This window comes from Pteronotus mesoamericanus, unplaced genomic scaffold, assembly GCF_021234165.1.
Source record: "Pteronotus mesoamericanus isolate MK-2021 breed Mesoamerican mustached bat unplaced genomic scaffold, CSHL_Meso_final contig_27, whole genome shotgun sequence".
NCBI lineage: Eukaryota > Metazoa > Chordata > Mammalia > Chiroptera > Mormoopidae > Pteronotus > Pteronotus mesoamericanus.
This window is the reverse complement of record NW_026555115.1, coordinates 6,110,090-6,121,911: the sequence shown is the minus strand read 5'-3', so window position 1 is coordinate 6,121,911 and position 11,822 is coordinate 6,110,090.

Sequence of the window (11,822 nt, the reverse complement as noted above, 5' to 3'; positions counted from 1 at the left end):
TTCTTCAATTATAAGTAGCTATCTCAGGGGGTCCTGGGGCTCAGAAGACAGATAGAATTTATCTAACTGCTGCCAGAATGTAATTAAAATGAGTCCAAGAGGAAAAGAGTCTTCCCAAATATTCCCACTGTGGGACAAGGGATGGGAGGGTGCTTGCTAGAGCCAGGCGTGAAGGGTAACGGCTTCTGAGGATGTTTCTGCTGACAGCCTTTCACAGACTTTGTAAAAGTAAGTAACATTACTGGCTATATCTTTTGCCCTTCTGTCTTGAAAAGTAAGTTCTTTCTCCCAAACTGACTCTAGCTGACATATATTTAGCTCAAATCATGAGGATTTTACAATTTACAGACAGATCCATTATTAAGGTATTGTTGTAGCACAACTCTTTGCAAACAGACTTAGTAAACAACACCTATAAAGACTTCCCAGCTGCCTTGTGACTGAGCCAGGATTTAAATCCAGGCTTACATTTTTCCAATGCTCTGTAATTTGACTCTGAGCAACTTGAAGCCTTTGATATAGAGCATGCAAATTGCTGGTAGGAGAGTGACTAAAAAGTCATTTATTATTTGTCTCAGCCATTGATGGGACAGAGAGAGGGGATAGAAAGTAGCAAGCCAGGAAAAAGGTAGAAAGGCTGAGAACAGACAGAAGGAGTAAGCAAGAGGAGGAGTCATGACTAAATGGGACCTCAGAGACTGTTAAACGCTGAACATTTGTGCTCTCCACAGTGGTGCGGAATTTGTATAATCCTGCAGCATGAGGCCAGGTGATGCTGTGGACCAAACGAGGGGCTTCTCTTAGTTCACAGAGGAATTTATTAAGGCAGAGCTGCCCAGATAGGAGGAGTCGACAATGAGATTTGCCCACTTCCTTCTGTCTCACGCTGGAGGCAACCCAAATGGGGAGGAGGAAAGAGGACATCTCAATGCCTTGCTGGAAAACAAGAGATCAGACTGTCCAACAAACAAAATGAAACCTGCCTTCCAGACATCCCTCTGAGGCTGACGATTGCCCAAACAAGCTGAAGTAGAACCCAGAAAAGGGTAAGTTCCCCTCATCCACACACAAAGTATGAGGAATGAGAAGGTGTTTTGAAGCCACTCTGAAAGTTTACTCCTAGAACTGTGTGGGCCACACACTTCCCTACAGACCAAGAAGGCTACCCACAGCTGCCTCCGAGGCACATATTCCTTCCGTGATTCACAAGGCAACCTGGCCCTAGGAGAACCTAATGAGAAGCTGAGAGGAGTACAGAGAAGACAAATGTGATCACGAGAAAGTCTGAGAGTAATTCTGGATTAGGGACAAATTTCTATGTATAAACATTTTTCCCTTTTTTCCTCCATAAAATATGCAGCAATCACTTAACTGGAAAGTGAATCTGTATTCTGACACTTTCCAATTGAAGGAGATTGATACAGAGAAATGTTTATACTTAAATATGATCCATATATTTGACTTCATGCTGCAAAATTTAAAAAAATAGTGACTGATCTCTAATACCATTGAAAGTGGTTCATAGTAAAAACCATTAAAATTACCTTTGAAATGAAAAAACAGTGGAGGAATATATAGAAAGTAAAATAAGCTTCTTAATTGTCTTATAGATATTAACTGAGGGTACAATATTTGCTAGGATAGGAAGACAGAAGGATTAAGATATCACTGTTTTATTACAATACTGTTCATAATAAGAAATTAATAGTATCTAATAAAAAAGTTATTAAAGGTATTGTATAAAGATACTTATTGAAAAGTAATGAGTAAAACAAAACAAAACAAAAAAGAAGTGCTGGAAACAACCTAAGTGCCCATCAGTAAATGAATGGATCAAAAAACTATGGTACATTTACACAATGGAATACTATGCAGCAGAAAGAAAAAAAGAACTACTAAACTTCGTGACAGAATGGATGGAACTAGAGAGGATTATGCTAGTGAAATAAGCCAGGGAGTGAAAGACAAATACCATATGTTCTCACCTATAAGTGGAACCTAATCAATGAAACAAACAAGCAAGGAAAATATAACCAGCAACACTGAAAGAAAAAAGAAACCAACAGAAATGATAGGGAAGAAGTGAGTGTAGTAGCAGGGAAAGGAAGGCGAAGGGTCAAATCAAGGAACATGTATGAAGCACACATGGATGGAACCAAGGGGGGGAGGGACTGAGGGAGGTAGGTGGGGGTGGGAGGGACAGGGGAAAGTGGTGGTGGGTAAATGGAGACAAATGTATTTTAACAATAATTTTTTTTAAAAAAAAAATAACCTCAAGTAGCAAGGGAAATATCAAAGAGAGAATAAAAGCAAACAGATCACATGCTGTAATACACATACACAAACAAAATGTAAGCTAAGAAACATTTTTTTGAAAGTACACTTAAAACTCATAAAACTATGGTACATTTACACAATGGAATACTATGCGGCAGAAAGAAAAAAAGATCTACTATCCTTTCCAGCATGGATGGAACTAGAGAGCATTATGCTAAGCAAAATAATCCAGGGGGCGAAAGACAAATACCATATGATCTCACCTATAAGTGGAACCTAACCAACAATACAAAGATGCAAGGAAAATAAGACCAGAGATACTAAAAGGAAAAGAAACCAATAGAGACAAGAGGGAAGGAGGGAGGGAGGGCGGGGGGAAAGGAAGGGAAGGGGTAAATCAAGGAATATTTAGCAAGGACTCATGGACAAAACCAAAGGAGAAGGGTTGAGGGAAGGAGGGGAGAGGGGGCAAGGGAAAGTGGTGGGGGGAAGGCAGAGACAAATGTATTTGGAAAAAAAAACTCATAGACTTAAATCCAGGGGCCCATGCAATATCAAGAATCTCTTTATCACTTGGTCTAGCTTTGTTCTGTTTTGATTTGATTCTCAGGTAGGTGTTTTCCAAGAGGTGGCAAAAATGACTATGAAGCTCTGGCTCGCATTGAGTTGATATTTAGGAATGAGACTCTGTCCTCTAATATCCATAACAGATTCTAAAAGGAACTCTGATAGGTTATTTACTCATGTACACATTCCTACCAAAAATCATTGGAGAAGATGTTCTCCAATTGTTCAACCTGGGTCATATGTCAATCTCAAAAACAAGAAGATAAATTGATGTGATTGAAGGCCCCTCCAGCATCATACAAACTAGGAGAGGAGGTTCCTAAAAGTAAAACGAGTGCCTTCAAATTATAAGAGACAAAAATTTGAGCAAACAAAAATAAGAGTTTTCTGCTTCACTTATAATGTGATGAATGATCAACTATATATTGGAGAGATTTAGGGAAAACTTTAACTTAAAAGATAGTGAAGTGGGTTTTGAAAGATAAATACAAGTTCTTTAATCAGATCAAGAGGAGGACATTATAAGTGGAAGAAAGAACATGTTTCAATTCATCTACAATGAAAGAGAATGATACTTAATAGTTCAACATTGCTGGAGGGAGAGAAGAAATTGGAGAAATGGTGAAACATGAGAATGGAGATGTAAACAGGTTTAGACCACAGAGATCTTCTACGTTATTGTACTAGTCACTTCCTTCTTTGCTTTTGTTTCTACCCTTCCTCTGTTCTGCAGGGAACTACAGAGTGAGATTCTTTGATGACTGAATTTTTTCTCTTTTTTTAAATCCTCACCCAAGTACATTTTTTCATTTTTTTTTTAGGGAGAGAGGAAGGAGAGAAAAACATCAATATGAGAGAGAAGCATTGATTGGGTGCTTCCCATACATGCCCAGACCAGGGATACTATGCTCTAGGACCTGGAATGAAACCCACAACCTAGGCATGTGCCTTGACCAGGAATAGAGCCAGCAACCTTTTGGTTACAGGATGATGCTCCAACCAACTGAGCCACACAGGCCAGGGCAGATTTGGGGGAAGCTTAAGCAATGGAAGGCATAGGAAGAAAATAATAGGGTAGAGGCAGGAACTGGGGTATTACTTTCTTGCTCTACATTCAGTTGCCTCTCCAGCATCAGTTCCATTGTTTCAATGTCTAAAGCTCCTGCAAAAACTCCCCTCTTAATGACCTCAGATCCCACTTCTAACTCCTACCTCCTTCTGGTTAATGTCAGCATTGCCTTATCAAATGCTGTTTGGTTTCTTAGCAATTCTGTTAGCTGTGTAACAAATTTCTTCTATTACGTCCCGTCTATTTAAAAACCTAGAATAGTTGCTCTTTACCTCATTGGACTATAACTAATATAGTAATATTATAGAATTTAGATTTTATCCTGTTCACAATAAGAAGGGGTCTTATTCAGAAGAGTTATAGGTTTGATTTCTGCCTTAGAAAAAACCCTCAAGCAATCATTGGGGGGAAATTGGAAGAAGGAAGATTAGTCAGAAAGCAAATGTTATATAAGAGAAAGATGCTGAGTGTCTGAGCTAGAGCAGTAATTGAGAGAATGTGTTGGATTAGTGATATATTTAGGAGGTAACATTGTCAAATCCTAATGACTAATTGGATAAGAGAGTGTTTGCACATCAGCATCAGCCAATTTAATGTGAGCCTGTGAAGACTGTGAGGGAATGGCACATTTTCTCTCTTATTCCGCTTCTTTTAATTCACATCAAAATTTAGCCTCAAATGATTTGTGCTTGGGCTCACTTGGAGGGCAGCCTGGGAGCGCAGTAAATGGGAAGTTCCCAGAACTTGCCAAGATGGAAGTTTATTCCTGATGAATACATTCTTTGGTATAACATGTACACAAAGAAGGAACTGGGTGATTTGTCAGATGTAACAATGAGGTAACCAGTGGATCATTAGAATACCATTGGATGGAACACTCTGAGAGAAAAATCTTAAAGGAAATGAATCAAGTAACGGGGGTTTTATGATGTCCTCTCAATTTACTGTAATGCTGTACTCTTTCCATTAGTGTTGATAATTGAGCTTTAGTGGGTAGATAGAGTGATATGCCTCACTTTCCAAATACAACAGTTTGAGAATTGACTGATAATCAAGCACAACTACTTTGACCCTTTAAGCCATTAATTTCCTATTACTGTCACTTCTTTTCTCCCCATGTGCAAAAGAACATCAGACTCTTCTTTATGTTTTATCCAACCCATGATATGTCTTTAACAGAAGCACCAAGACCCTTGTGGTAGGGGGATATGGTTGACCCCTTGATGTCTGTACTAGAAGATTTCGTTCCATGAGCAAAATAGGTTTTTCTGTCTCAGCTTAGCACATCCATATACGAAGCAGTGAATCATGTAAGGTATGATACCCCAAAGATGTTCTTGTTTCTAACTTTTCTTGCTATGATCACAGTTTTGCTTAGTGCTAAACCAATGCCTGTATTTTTCAAACCAAATTAAAGTGCTAATCCTTGGGTGTCCCCACTCTCAGATTTTCCTAGTGGGCTCTGGCCATCCTAGCTTTAAAATATCTCAGAGAATACATTCAAGTTTCTCTTTCACACCTAGGAAGTCAATTCTTGTCCAGGTTAATCTATTGCTATGTAACAAATTAACCCAAAACTTAGAAGTTTAAAAAATTATTTTATTATTTCTCATGATTTTATAGGTTAGAAATTTAAGATTCAAGCAAACCTTACCTGGGCAATCTTTCTACTTCTACGCCATCAGTTGAGGTCCTTTGGGGGTATTCAGCTGGTTCATAAGCTCAGTGTGGTAGATCCATGATTTCATTTACATGCTGGCACCTTGGAGAGGCTGGTTGGATATGTAGGCTTCTAGCTCATCATCATTTTAGTTTCAGTATAGACATCTTACATGGTGGCTTAGGACACCAAAAGTGATATGGTAGAATCTACATGAGCATGTATGAACTATGCACAGCGCACACTTCTGCTGTACTCCACTGGTTAAAGCTGTAATAATCCCATACAGATTCAAGGGTATGGACATAGACCCCCAACTCTTGAAGAAAAGAGTGTCAAAGAATTTGAGGCCATATATTAAAACTACCACACTGTCTTTAAACACAAATCCTCTATCTAAGCTCAGTGGTAGAAATAACTTAAACACCTGTGCCAAATCTACCATTTAGGGGGGAATGTGAATTTGACAAAGTCTAGTTACAAAATGTTACACAGTTTTCTTAATTCCCCATAATTATCAGAGCCTTTAAAAGGCTAATATGCATCATTTTGCAAAGTATTTTGACATTGGAATGTCCTAAGACTAGCCTTCTTTATAAGACATCTTGAAGAGGCTAACGTAACAATCATCAAAACAAAGGAAAAAAAAAGACATCATCACTTATATTCTAGAAGTTTTAGGGAGACAGAAGCAAGAATAAAATTTTAAAGAATAAAGAAGACATCATTTTCAAAGATGGCTTAAAGAACTTGGAAGCACTTAAAGCTGAGTGGACAAAAAAGAGTGTTATCATGGGTTAAAGATGCAAGCTCTTAGGTGTTCTAGTTAATATGGAAGTAAAATAAGTACCTGTTTCAAGAAATATTAGTCATAAACTACCCAGAATCTTTTATAGGCTTTTTATTCCTTCTGAACATCTTAATTAAAATTTAAAATGACTGACAATGCTAGCTTCCTTGAGAACTAAAGGAAGTCCATGGAATGTGCAATGTCTTGCAATCCTTGCTGAAGGCAAAGCAACTGTATAAAAGAGTCAGATGTTAATTATTTATTATAGGGATATGGAAGAGGCCAAAATATAGGGTTTCTTTCACTTAGAGGATTTGGGTTTGCAAGTTACAGGACAGAAGGGAAATAACTTTGAAATTACAGGAAATCAGAGACAGGAAATTTTGGTTCTGATCAAAAGTCATAATGTCTTTTGGTGAACTCTATTTGATGAACTTCAGCAATAACTGAATTGGGTAGGGGGGTCTATTAAGTTGTTTCAGGACCTGGCTATATTCATGTGGAAAGATATATGGCTTCCTATTACTTTCAGCATATTAAGGTGCCACTCACAAACAAGATGATCTATGGTGTTCATCATTCACAACTCACTTCCATACAGACTGGGAACACTATCCCATAAAGATCCCACCATCTAGCCAAAACTCAAAATACAAAGACCTGAAGGATCTGGTTTTGATTTGAAAAGAGGATGAGGCTACAGAAGCTGTCCTGATACTGAGAGGACATCTCTGCTCTTACCCTGTCTTAGTATGGACAGGTGTGGAGGGTGAGATAAGAGATAGGCCAGGCAAGGTTGGAAAGCAACATGGTAAGACACACAGGCTTTCAGTCCTTTTCTCTCTTTATCCTCATGAAGTGGACACTTGTGTTGTTGCTCCCATTCAAATAGTGAGGGAAAGGGAAGTAGTAAACCTGGAACAGGGATTAGCTGGCACTTGCAAAGCAAAGTCTTTGTTTCACATATTTCTCTTTGCTGAAGGAAGTGACTTCGACAAGCCCTCCTCTTTATTTGTCCACTTCTTTACCTCTTCCTCACCTGTTTCTTAAGGACCACCGGGCCAGCATTTCCCATGTGAAACAGTATCTGCTCCAGGCATTTGCAGGCATTTGTAGATGGTGTGCAGGCAAGACATGAAAAACATTGGCTTGCACAGTAAGAATGTGAGTCCCTTTTGAATACACTTAAACCTCCTCATTTCATCAAGGGAGTTTCTAGCATTTGCTAGTCTTAATCTCCCTTTTGAATTTCACACTTCACAAGATCTTCTTAACATTGTTTTGTTTACAATGTATTTATTCTCACCTTCACCTTCTTTTTTAAGTTTATTATTTAATAACTTTTAAATCACTTTTTAAAATTTTCAATTACAGTAGACATTATTATAAGTTTCAGGTATACAACCCAATGATTTGTCATTACATAACTTATTAAGTGATCATCCTGATAAATCTCATACCCAACTGACTTCACAAATAATTATTAGAATATTATTGACTATATTCTCTATCTTGTACTTTACATCCCCATGACTATTTTGTAACAACCAATTTGTATTTCTTAATCCCTTCATCTTTTTCACCCACCCCAACCTCCCACCCATCTGGCAACTGTAAAAATGTTCTCTGTATCTATTAGTCTGTTTCTATTCCACTTGTTCATTTATTTTGTTTTTTAGCTTTAATTTTTGATAGATATTTATTTATTGCCATTTTATTGTTCATATTTTTTATTTTCTTTCTTTTTAAAGAAGATCCTTTAACATATAGCAAGGACTCTGGAAAGGGGAAGAGTGGGGGGGTGGGAGGGGGGGGGGGGGGTTTAATTAATTTATAATTTAAAGAAGATCCTTTAATTTTTCATATGATATCGGTTTGGTGATGATGAACTCCTTTAGCTTTTTCTTGCCTGGGAAGCTCTTTATCTGTCCTTCAATTCTAAATGATAACTTTTCTGAGTACAGTAATCTTGGTTGTAGGTCCTTGCTTTTCATCACTTTGAATATTTCTTGCCAATCCCTTATGACCTGCAAAGTTTCTTTTGAGAAATCAGCTGAGTCTTATAGGAGCTACTTTGTAGGTGACTATCTGCTTTTCTCTTGCTGCTTTTAAAATTCTCTCTTTGTCGTTAACCTTTGGCATTTTAATTATGATGTGACTTGGTGTAGGCTTCTTTAGGTTCATCTTGTTTGGGATTCTCTGCACTTCCACACTTGTATGTCTATTCCCCCCACCAAGTTAGGGAAGTTTTCTGTCATTTTTTCAAATAGGTTTTCAATTTCTTGCACTCTTACTTCTCCTTCTATCATACACATGATGTGAATATTAATACATTTGAAGTTGTAGCAGAGGCTCCATACACTGTCCTCATTTTTTATTTTTTTTTCCTTTTTGCTGTACTGATTGGGTGTTTTTTATTTCCTTATATTCCAAATTACTGATTTGATTCTTAGCTTCATCTACACTGCTATTGACTGTCTTTAAATTATTCTTCATTTTAGTTAGTGTATCCTTCATTTGTGACTTTTTTTAATACTCTTGATGATCTCACTAAGTTCATTGAGCGTCCTTATACTAGTGTATTCAACTCTGCATCTAGTAGATTGCTTGTCTCCATTTTGTTTAGTTCCTTTTTTGGAACTTTGTTTTGTTTTTTCATTTGGGACTTTTTTTCTCCTTATTTTGGCAGACTCCCTGTGTCTGTTTCTACATATTAGATAGAGCTGTTACTTCTCCCAAGCTCTGTAGAGTGACCTAATGTAGTAGGTGCTCTGTATGGTCTACTGGTGGAGGTTACCTAATCACCCAAGCTGAGGTCTCAAGGGGAGCCCCCTCCAACCATGGGGGTTGCGTACACCCACCTTCCTTTTGTATTTGAGTGTTGATTGTTGTTGGCACATCAATTAGAGGTATTTATCTCCAGGCAGATGAGCTGCAAAGACTGGCTGAGACCACCAACCACTGACCTCTAACCACCATGTGGAATCAGCTGTTCAAAGGCCCATCCTACAGAGCAGGGTTTACTTCAGTGTGGCTCTGGTGCCCCCTGAGTCTACCCCTTGGCTGTGTTGCTTGTGGAGGTGTTTAGGTGGTGGTTCTTCAATGTGTTCTGAAGCTGTCCACTAGCTCTGAGACCTCCCAAGAGGTGTAGGGTAAGGTCATCTGCTGCCTGTGTTCTGCCCAAGGCTACCCATCATGAACTAAAAAGTGGTCTGAGGTTGTCTGCCAGTTGTTCTGGGCTTGGAGGTATCCAGGTGAGGCCAAGCTGGGAACCAAGGTTGGCTGCTGCTAGTGCCAGGCATGGGCCCATTTAGCAAGAGGCATGAAGCATGCTGTGGCCAGGTGCTGCTTGTCTAAGAGACTTTAAGAAAGTCTGAAGCATGAGCCAAAGCAGGCCATCCATGTGGAAAAGCCACTGGAAACAGCTTGGCTGGGTCCACATTCTGGGTGGGGTGAGACCTCAGGGAATCACCAGGGTGGGCAAACAGTGAGAGCCAGGTTAAAGAAGTCTCAGATATGGTGTCTGCCTGCCAGCTTTGCTGGGGGAAGGCTCATTAAAAGAAACAATGACCTCTACCAACATTTCTCTCTTGGAAAAAGCTGCTGCTCCTCCCCCAGCTCTTGCCCTGATGCTAGACAATTCAGTCACTGTCCCAGAGCTGGAACTCAGAGGGAGTAAGTCCAAGTAAGCCCTTTAAGAGAAACTGCCTGGAGCTCCAGAAGCCCTCTGTCTCACTCAACCTCAACCCCCACTGGATTTTAGAGCCACAAGTTATGGAGACTTCTCTTTCTGGTACTGGAACCCTAGTCTGGGGGACCTTTGTAAGTCTGGATCCCCTCACTCCTTACAAGTGTTCTCTGCAGCAGTGATATCTCTCCCAATTTTTATCCACAACATGTGGATGTGGGACCACCTCTTCTACTCTTGGTTCCTCCTAACAGGCTCCATGTGGCTTCCTCTTTAATTGCCTTGTTGCAGGACTTGCATTCAGCCTGATTAGTACCTTTCTTTTTATTGATAAATAGATTTATGTAACCAGCACAGAATTTGGCATATGGTAGGCACCCAATGAGAGTTCCCTTCTCCTCTCTTCTTATTAACTAATGCATTCATTCACCCCCGCATTTATTCACATTCATTGGACACTTACAACACACTTGTTAGTCAAGCACTGCTGTCAAGCACTTAAGATAAAGAGATGACTTTGAGTTCTTTTCTTCAAGTGGCTAACAATTTTTTCCCTTTAATGATTATTTTTCCCTTACATAACTTCTCTCCTTGAAGCAGTCAAATATAGTTGAACTTTCCCAAACTGATAATGGGTCCACCTGGCTCAGGTAGAGCCTGACCAGTAAATGTATCATATATCCTACCCTATAACAACGGCCTGTTTGGGGGTATGGTGTCAATCACATACTTCAAAAGCAAAAGGACACATATGAAATTGAACATGAGGAAGTAAGTATAAGTGACTTTCAAAAAAGAAAAATACAAGAAAAGAACGCATTAGCCATTGAAAGGTGTGAAGAGGAGTTTCTTGTTTATTCTACAACTATCTGCTGATCTTATTATGTACTACTCATAGGTCCTGGGGAAATAGCAGTGAGCAAACAAATTAAACACACACACACACACACACACACACACACACACACACACACATACAGACAAACACCTGTCCTGATTGGCTTTATATCTAGAACATTTTTATTGCTGAGTACATTCTATTTGCCTGGAACTATATTTCTAATTTCCCCTGTCCCCATAAAGCTCAGACAGGTTAAGCAACTTGCCACAGGTCTCACAGCTGAAAGATGGCCATGCTGGAATCAGAAACCAAACAATGTTTTGTCTCCTTCACCTGAATGCTTCCAAGATCATGGGGTTACTTTGGCAACTGGTCTGGGGAGTTAAGATGATCAGCATCTATTCTCCCTTCACAACTTTCTGCCTTAGTGACTTCTGTTAGCAAATACCTGCTTGAAACCAGGACAGGAGCAGAGAACAACTCCAGGTATCTTTCAGCTCCCTGAAGACCTTCCCAGGAGAGTGTTGCGGGGATGACTGCGAGCCTAATTGTTGAACAGACATCTTTCTCAGGTCTACCAGGAGGTATAAGAACTACTGAACCTATGCCACTGTAGCCCTGGGTCATGACTTTAAACCTCCCCCAAGTTTGTGTATATCCTCTGGTCTGGAACACCCACCTGTTCCACCCCTGGTCCTGCTTCCTGTTTCAATCCAGTCTTTTTTCAGGGCCAGGCAAGGGCTCTCCTCCACAAAGACTTGTGAAGCCATTTCTTAGTCTGTCCACCTAGATCCTTTGCTTGAACTCCCCCAAATTTCATTCTGCTTTAAAATACATCAAGATCAGTTTCCTGTTTGTCTGCCTCACTTGATTGACAGCCCCAGAGGGCAAGAATATGTCTCATTTGTCTTTCTTCGCCAAGGATCTAGC